The 7,668-nt window shown below is 40.1% G+C and overlaps 1 long non-coding RNA gene across 1 annotated transcript in view; it reads left to right on the plus strand.

Moving 5' to 3' along the window:
• Positions 1-7,668, plus strand: part of LOC107184142 — a 9,331-nt gene that overhangs the window by 385 nt on the left and 1,278 nt on the right. Inside the window, exon 2 of the long non-coding RNA XR_001514961.1 lies at positions 7,493-7,494. This is a non-coding gene — a long non-coding RNA (uncharacterized LOC107184142). The remainder of the gene's footprint in view (positions 1-7,492; positions 7,495-7,668) is intronic.

Here is a 7,668-nt window from a genome sequence, read left to right on the forward strand (position 1 = left end):
CACATGATTTCCCACGCTGGGCTTCTAGTAAGAAATAAAAGCGCATATGTCCCTTTTAGAAATAATGTACCTGCAACCAAATTTTAGTTAGTTACAAACCCAATTACACTAAAGATGACCTAATACCATTAAAAAGCAATTCAATCCTAGGTGGAGAATTGATAACCTATGTCCACAAAAACTTGTATATGATGTTTATAGCAACATTATTTTTAGCAGCCAAAAAGTAGAAAACACTCAACTGACAAACGGATAAACCAAATGGTCATATTTATGTATCATATTTATATAATAGAATATTAATCTGTTATAAAAAGAAAAGAAGTTTTTACACATGCTACATAGATAAACCTTGAAAACATATGCTAGTGAAAGAAACCACACACAGATGGTCACATATGCTATGATTCCATTTATATAAAATGTCCAGAACAAGCAAAAATATAAAGACAGAAAGTAGACTAGCAGTGGCCAGGGGCTGGAGAGAGGAAGGCATGGGGAGTGACTGGTAATAGGTACAGCATTTCTTTTCAGTGTGATGAGAATGTTCTTGAATTAGAAGGTGATGATGGATATGCAACTTTGTGAATATTCTAAAACCCTTGAATTGCACACTCAAAAAATGACTTTTATTTCAACAAACCTGTTATCTTAAAAATATATAATCTATGTGCTTGCCCTTCTTTAGAGACAGTATGCATTTAAAATCTTTTAAATATAGAAATGATTTGGGGTAGAAAAAAGGATTCAGAACATGAAACTCCCACCTAAATTCCAATAAAATATTTCTAAAGATATTAATAAATACATCTAAGGTACAGTGTGAAGGTGCTAAAATTCCTGTTTTGTTTAATGATCTCATTCTTTTAAAGGAGACTCAAAGTTTAATAAAATTCAAAGATTTTAGGGTCAGAATGACATGAATTCAATTTTTTAAAATTCGATCTTTGGTCACTGGAAGAAAAATAGCCTGTTTGTCACAGAAAATGTGGCACCTAGTGGTACAGAGCCCCATGGCTTTTGAGCCACTTCTGCAAAGCAGAAGTGAGAGGAAAACTTACCTACCACCCCAGGGGCCATGACTGTGCTACTGGCAGAAGGAAACAGCGCTAGACACTTTGTTAGAAAAGTTGTCCTTTCCAACACTTCAGTCCACTTACTGAGGTGAAACTATTGAATTGCTGAACAGCTTTCCATTTGAACCGAAATGCCTAATCTTTGGAGAATTGCCCATTATCCTCAGCTTGGGCAGAACAATGGAGGAGCCTGCAGAAACAGCACTCATATCTGATCAAGGACATGTGGTACCAATCCATCCACAGAAGCAAAAGGAATTATACTTTTAAGGTTCTTTTCGCTGTTAGTGCTTTGAAAAAAAATCGCATTTTCCTATGAAATAACCAAATCTATACGTTTTCACTAAAAACATATAGCCTTTATTTCTTTCTCTGATCGGGAAGATTATGTGAAAGGCTTGTTCTACTGCCTGCCTCTACCATATTTGTACATTACTCTTCATTTTAATGATATAATTAATGCCTCAAAAATAAAGGTAAGCATATTACATGTGATTTCTTGCTTTGTGGACACATATTCTATTTTTTTTAATTACAAAATAACAAAAAGCCCAATATAAAATGGACCATTGTTCTGGTATTGCAATCCCACGTGTTTCATGAACTAGCTCTGTGACCTCGAGCAAGTTACCTACTCTCTCTAGTTCTCGGTTTCTTTTAACATAAAATAAATGGACATTAGCTAGATGCGCTCTATGTCCTGCAAGTAGTATGATTTTAATTTTGCATTGTGTTTCAAGGGATGCACACACTGGTTCAAGCCATGTGGCCGGTGGCCTGCAGGAGGACAAGAGAGACGTGCTTTGGTGCTGCTTTTAGGCACTGATGGTTTTGCTTTGTTGTGCTTCCTTCAGAGTCTGTCACAGCAATGAGACCATCACAAGAAGTAGCAGCTCAAAATGTGCACGTTTTGTATGCCTTTTCATATGAAGGGCTTTCTATTCCATTGATTGCTTAGCAGCTTAAAGCCTTATGTGTTCTCCATCATGAAGACCTCAGAGTTGGGTGATGGGCTTCCAAATCCTTGGAATCCCAGTGCTGTCCCCTGCATGTAGATACTGCTGGTGGTGTGGCTGCAATGTTTGGGAGTGGGGTGAGCTGGGGGAAGCTGGCCGCTGCCTTCATTGCTTTGCTCTCTCAGAAATAGTGACTGGCAGATCTTTGCAGCCTCCCCTCTGTGTTTCCACCTGACCCTGGGATTAGTTATGGACTGGGCCTGTAGCTCAGGAAAAAACACTGTTTCTGTGGTACCAGTTCTTGGGTTGCAGATAATGTGCTCAGCAACCCGACACTCCCTGCCACAGCTTCTTCTGGGGCCTGCTGCTAGCTGGAAAGGGTGAGGGAAGTAAACTCTGGGAGGGGGAGGGAGGCAGCCAGACTCCATGGCTTTGTTTCTCTATTTAGAATGCTGATTGCCAGGTCACTGGGCTCGGCTGCGGAGCCTACTGGCCACTCCTTCAGGAATGCTGTCTCTCTTTGCTTCTCCCAGCTGAAAGGAGTGCCTGTGCAACCTTTCCAGGCTGAGACCTACAATGAAGTCTGTGAGCTCTGGGTTGTGTGTCTCCAGCACCATCTCAGCTCTTCTGTCCCACCTCCCCATTTGCTCCCACCTGCCCATCTTCCTATGTTTCAATGCGCAGATCTCTCAGATGGGTTTGTGTATTAAGCAGGGAATCCTTGGTTGAATTATAGCCGTTCAAATTGTTTAAATTTCAACAAAATGAAAAGACATCCCATGTGAGGAACAGGTGAACAGTGAGGTCAATCCTCAACACAGATGCAAGGTGCTTCGCAGGTACTGATCACACGAAGTGGAATTCGCCTCAGCAGGGTTTGGTGCCTGCCGAGATCTCTCTGTGGATACGCTGCTTGTGAAGCTTATTAGATACTGCTCTGTTGTTGCTAGAGGCTGGGCACTGGGTATATGTGTCTTTTTGGAGAGACTCTGATACTGGCCACTGTCAGATGCTATTTGTGACTGTACCTTGGCAACCTGTTTGCAGCTGTCAGCAATCCACAGCTTGCAGCTCCCTCTGCTGGGCCTGAGTGCCCTTGGGATGGATACCTATGGAAGGGAGGAAAAGGTAGCAGGGAGAAGCTGATCTGTGATGCAGGCCTGCTAGCCTCAGCCAACCCCATGGCAAACTCGGATGCTAAAATGGGTCCTCCGTATTATCCTTCATTGAGTTGAAATGGTTGTGCCTTTATGTTTTTGCTAGATCAGGCACTGGATCTCAGTACCACCTTATTCAATTATCTTCTCAAACGTCCCCCTCCTCCCTATATAAAGTGACCTTTCAGTTTCTTTCCCTTATCCCTTTTACTTTACTTAATACATAATAGTTTAAGGTCCTTTTTATTATTTTAAAACAATGAGGACAGGATTACCTTTTGCCCCTCAAAAAAATAAATAAATAAAGGAATCAAGCAGACACATTTGAAACTTTTGTTTTTAAAATAACAATCTTTACTAAGCCAAATTGCTGATTATTGCAGGCTTTGATTTTTTCCCTCATAAACTAGAGGATGTTTCCCCCTTCAGAATAACTCAGGTTATTACAGAAACTCTTATAGAAAGATACAGCTGGAACAGTCATTATTTTTGTTGGAGAGACAACATTGACTGCACCTGAAAAGGGAATCTGAAAAACAGCAGCTTGGAGCAAGTGGCCACTGTGCACATTCCCCTGCACCAATTTTGACAAATCTAGGTGAAGAGGCTGTGCTTCTTGTTTTCTCCTTCCCATATACCTCAAATCAAAACAAGCACAATGCATAACATTTCCTCCTGACCTGAGCTTAGACTACCCATGGGGTCTCTGCTCATTGCAGAGCAGGAAGATTTAAGGAGATGGCTGAGAAGATGAAGTTACTTGTGGCTGATTCCGATAGCACTGTGATGATTTGAGATTCATTTTATTATCATTACTAGCGGCCAGGTACATGGATTCATGCAAATTAAAAGTAAACTAATTAGAAGAAATATTTTAATATCGCTATTTGTTCTTCCTCTATAATAGAAGTGTCAGAGATGAAAATTAGTAAAATGTATATGAAAATAATATATAAATCAACTAATAAACAATAACATAACAACAAAGATATAATATAAAACATAATATAAAAACAAAAACATGATATAAAAACATTGATAAAAACAATGACTGATAAATTAATTAAACTTATTCTAATATCTACCTGTATACCACATTAAGAGTAAAAACACTTTCAGAGTGCTTGAATAATTTCCCTTGTGATGAAGTATTTACAACTTTAACGTCACATGCTCTTCAAACTCAAGAGAAAGCAACATATAACTAACCATATCCGAAAACAGGTTTAGGTAGGAATATGCCTACTCTGTCCTTGTGATTTATTAATAGTCATCACAAATGCTGGCATCACGGGAAACTGTCGTCAAATTAATTTAAATGGGAGGCCAATGTCAGACGGGGACAAATCAATTCTTGGAATCAAAACCTCTTCTTCTGTAGAACCTGTTAATACTTCAGCTTCGATTATGTTAGGTCACAATCTTTTGATAATAAATCTAGTACCATTACAAAGACCTCATTTACTATTAAGATTTCTCCGTGGCATGATGATTACACCTACTTTCAATTTTATGACATGGCATTCCCGAAGGAGTAATACTATTAAGAAATTCGATGGCCGAAACCGGTTTGGCTCAGGGGATACAGCGTCGGTCTGTGGACTGAGGGGTCCCGGGTTCGATTCCGGTCGGGGGCATGTGCCTGGGTTGCGGGCGCATCCCCAGTGGGGGCGTGCAGGAGGCGGCTGATCGGTGTTTCTCTCTCATCGATGTTTCTAGCTCTCTGTCTCTCTCCTTTCCTCTCTGTGGAAAATCAACAAAATATATTTAAAAAAAAAAAAAAAGAAATTCGATGGTAAAATTTTCCTTTTCTACATCATCCATTGAATCAATGAAATCATCACTCAAATAAGTGTGAAAATCTCCATCAAGTATATCAAAAATTTCTTCATTTAATTTATGAACATGCTCATTTTGAAGGCAAAGAATCACATATTAGATATATTTTTATATTATCTATAGATATACTATTTCTAAAGGTAGCTTCAATAATAGATCTGTTACAAATCATTTCACGGGGAATTTAAATAATATCCATTCCTAAATGAAAACTGTTATCAAGTTTGCCATCTCCAAGTTTTACTAACCATCCACTATAAGCAGAATCCTCTGATCTCATATTTGTTGTTAAGAGACAACTTTCTGAAACATCCCCAAACATTGCAGTACTTTAAACTCGTTTGTACTGTGGCCGATGTATTAAACTTTATACAAATATGTTTTTCCACTACCACCTGGACCATCCAAGAAAAAGCATTTGGGGTTTATAGTTTTATCTTCGATGGCTGAAGTTATAGTCTGAAAGGCTGCCAACTGTTCATCGTTCAGAGAATTGATCAAAACCTCTGCCTGTTGTCACTCATACGATTCATCATGTTTTGTATTCGTTAATAAAAGATAGTCCGGACGTTTGAGGTATGTTGTGCCAAGAGCTGGTCTTCAGACATATTCTGTCGATGCTGTCACTTTCTTTCAGCTTCAAAAACAACCAAATTCACAATTGACAATGACAGGGCAAAACACATGCGTGCAATTGGTGTTGGCACCAGCAAGAGTAATTCTGGGTAATAAACTGTATGTATCGCGCATGTGCGAGTCAACATTTATTTTTAAATTGCCAGTGGGTGTCATAGGTACCAGCCGGTTGATCGGTTTGTCTGTCGGTCACTTAGCCTTTTAGATAGATGATAGATAGATGACAGATAGATTAGATAGATAGATTCTCCCATCTCTGAGTGCACATGTTTATGCATTCAACTTTTAACATTTTATTTGTCATGCACTGGGTATTTTGTTTTGATGAGTCATATAAAGTAAAGGTCTAATGATATTTCTTTTCCAAAGTTTAAGCATATTTCCTAGATATATTTTGACATTTCATCTACAGACCTACACAGGTTTCAATCTGACAGCTAATTTCTTCAAAGATTAAATTGTCAGATATTCAGTGAGTAATGAATATAACAGCTTAGTAGAGGTGGCTGCCCCATACCAAGAAATGCTCTCCTACACGTGCTACAGCAAACAGAAATCATTCTGGATATTTTAAGCAGAAAGAGATTTAATACAGGAAAATCTCTACACGCTGTGTTGCCTCACAACATATATTATTTGCATATATTATTTTTCTAGCTGGAATAATATGTCCTCCCTTCTCTGCTTAGAGAACAATTTTTCCTAGTGCATACAGTTTATTATCCAGAATTACTCATGTGACACCCGAGATCATTAATCACTGTGTAGGACTTCAGTGATTGTAAAGGAAAATTTAAAAGGACAGAGAACAGCTACTCAAGTGGAATTGGCATAGGACAACTAGCACCCAGTTCGAGTCAAAGCTCCTTCGATGAATAACAATTTGTTTTGCATTCCTCTCTTTAGTGTTCTCTGAATGTTGCCTCTTAAACAATAGCTATTGTAGAAGAACGTTCTAAAGAGCCCTTTTATAATAGAGTACATAGTTACATAATCAGAGCTGCAGTGCCTTATGTTAAGGTACTGGATTTATGCAATCTTGATGTTCATCTTATACAGTGAGTTCTGGATACTGGTGTGGTCATTTAGGGTTCTTAGTAAGATCTGTTATTAAGCAATCTAGAAGCTTTGACCTAGAGCAGTGATTTTCAACCTTTTTCATCTCATGGCACACATAAACTAAATACTAAAATTCTGCATCACGCCAAATAATGTATTTTTTGCCAATCTGACCCAAAATAAGCATAATTTTGATTCATTCACAACAGACAGCTACTATTGCATTTCTTGACACTTTATAATCTGGTTTAGCGTCCGTTATTAATAGCATCCTCTGAATGCTACCTATCATTTACACTAAGAGCTTATTTTCCTACCCCTTTCCCTTCTCCAATTTTTAGTGTCATTTTTTTCTACTTTGTTACAATATATATTATCTATATATATAAAAGCCAAGCGACCAGAACGACCAGTCACTATGATGCGCACTGCGGCCAGCCAACTGGCCCAATGGGGGCGGGGCTGGCTGGCCAACCTCCTGCAGCCCCTCCCTGCATCCATCCTGGCCCCCGATTGGCACCCCCGCCCTAATCTGGGGTGGGGCCAGCTGGCCAAACTGTCGCAGCCCTTCTCCCCAACTGGCTAGCCCCCATTGGCCATGATCGGGGTGGGCCTGCCAGACCCCACCCATGCATGAATTCATACAATGGGCTCAAGTAATTTATATTATATTATACTAGGGGCCCGGTGAATGAAATTCGTGCAGTGGGGGCGGGGGGGAGTGTCCCTCAGCCCAGCCTGCCCCCTCTCACATACTAGGAGCCCTTAGGCGTTGACCCCCATCACCCTCCAATTGCAGGATTGGCCCCGTGCCCAGGCCTGATGCCTCTGCCAGAGGTGTCAGGCCTGGGCAGGGGACCCTCATTTTTCCCCATCACTGGTTCTGCCCCCAGCCCAGGCCTGATACCTCTGGCCCCGGCGTCAGGACTGGGCAGGGGACCCCCC

The sequence above is a fragment of the Myotis davidii genome, unplaced genomic scaffold (assembly GCF_000327345.1).
Source record: "Myotis davidii unplaced genomic scaffold, ASM32734v1 scaffold323, whole genome shotgun sequence".
Lineage (NCBI taxonomy): Eukaryota > Metazoa > Chordata > Mammalia > Chiroptera > Vespertilionidae > Myotis > Myotis davidii.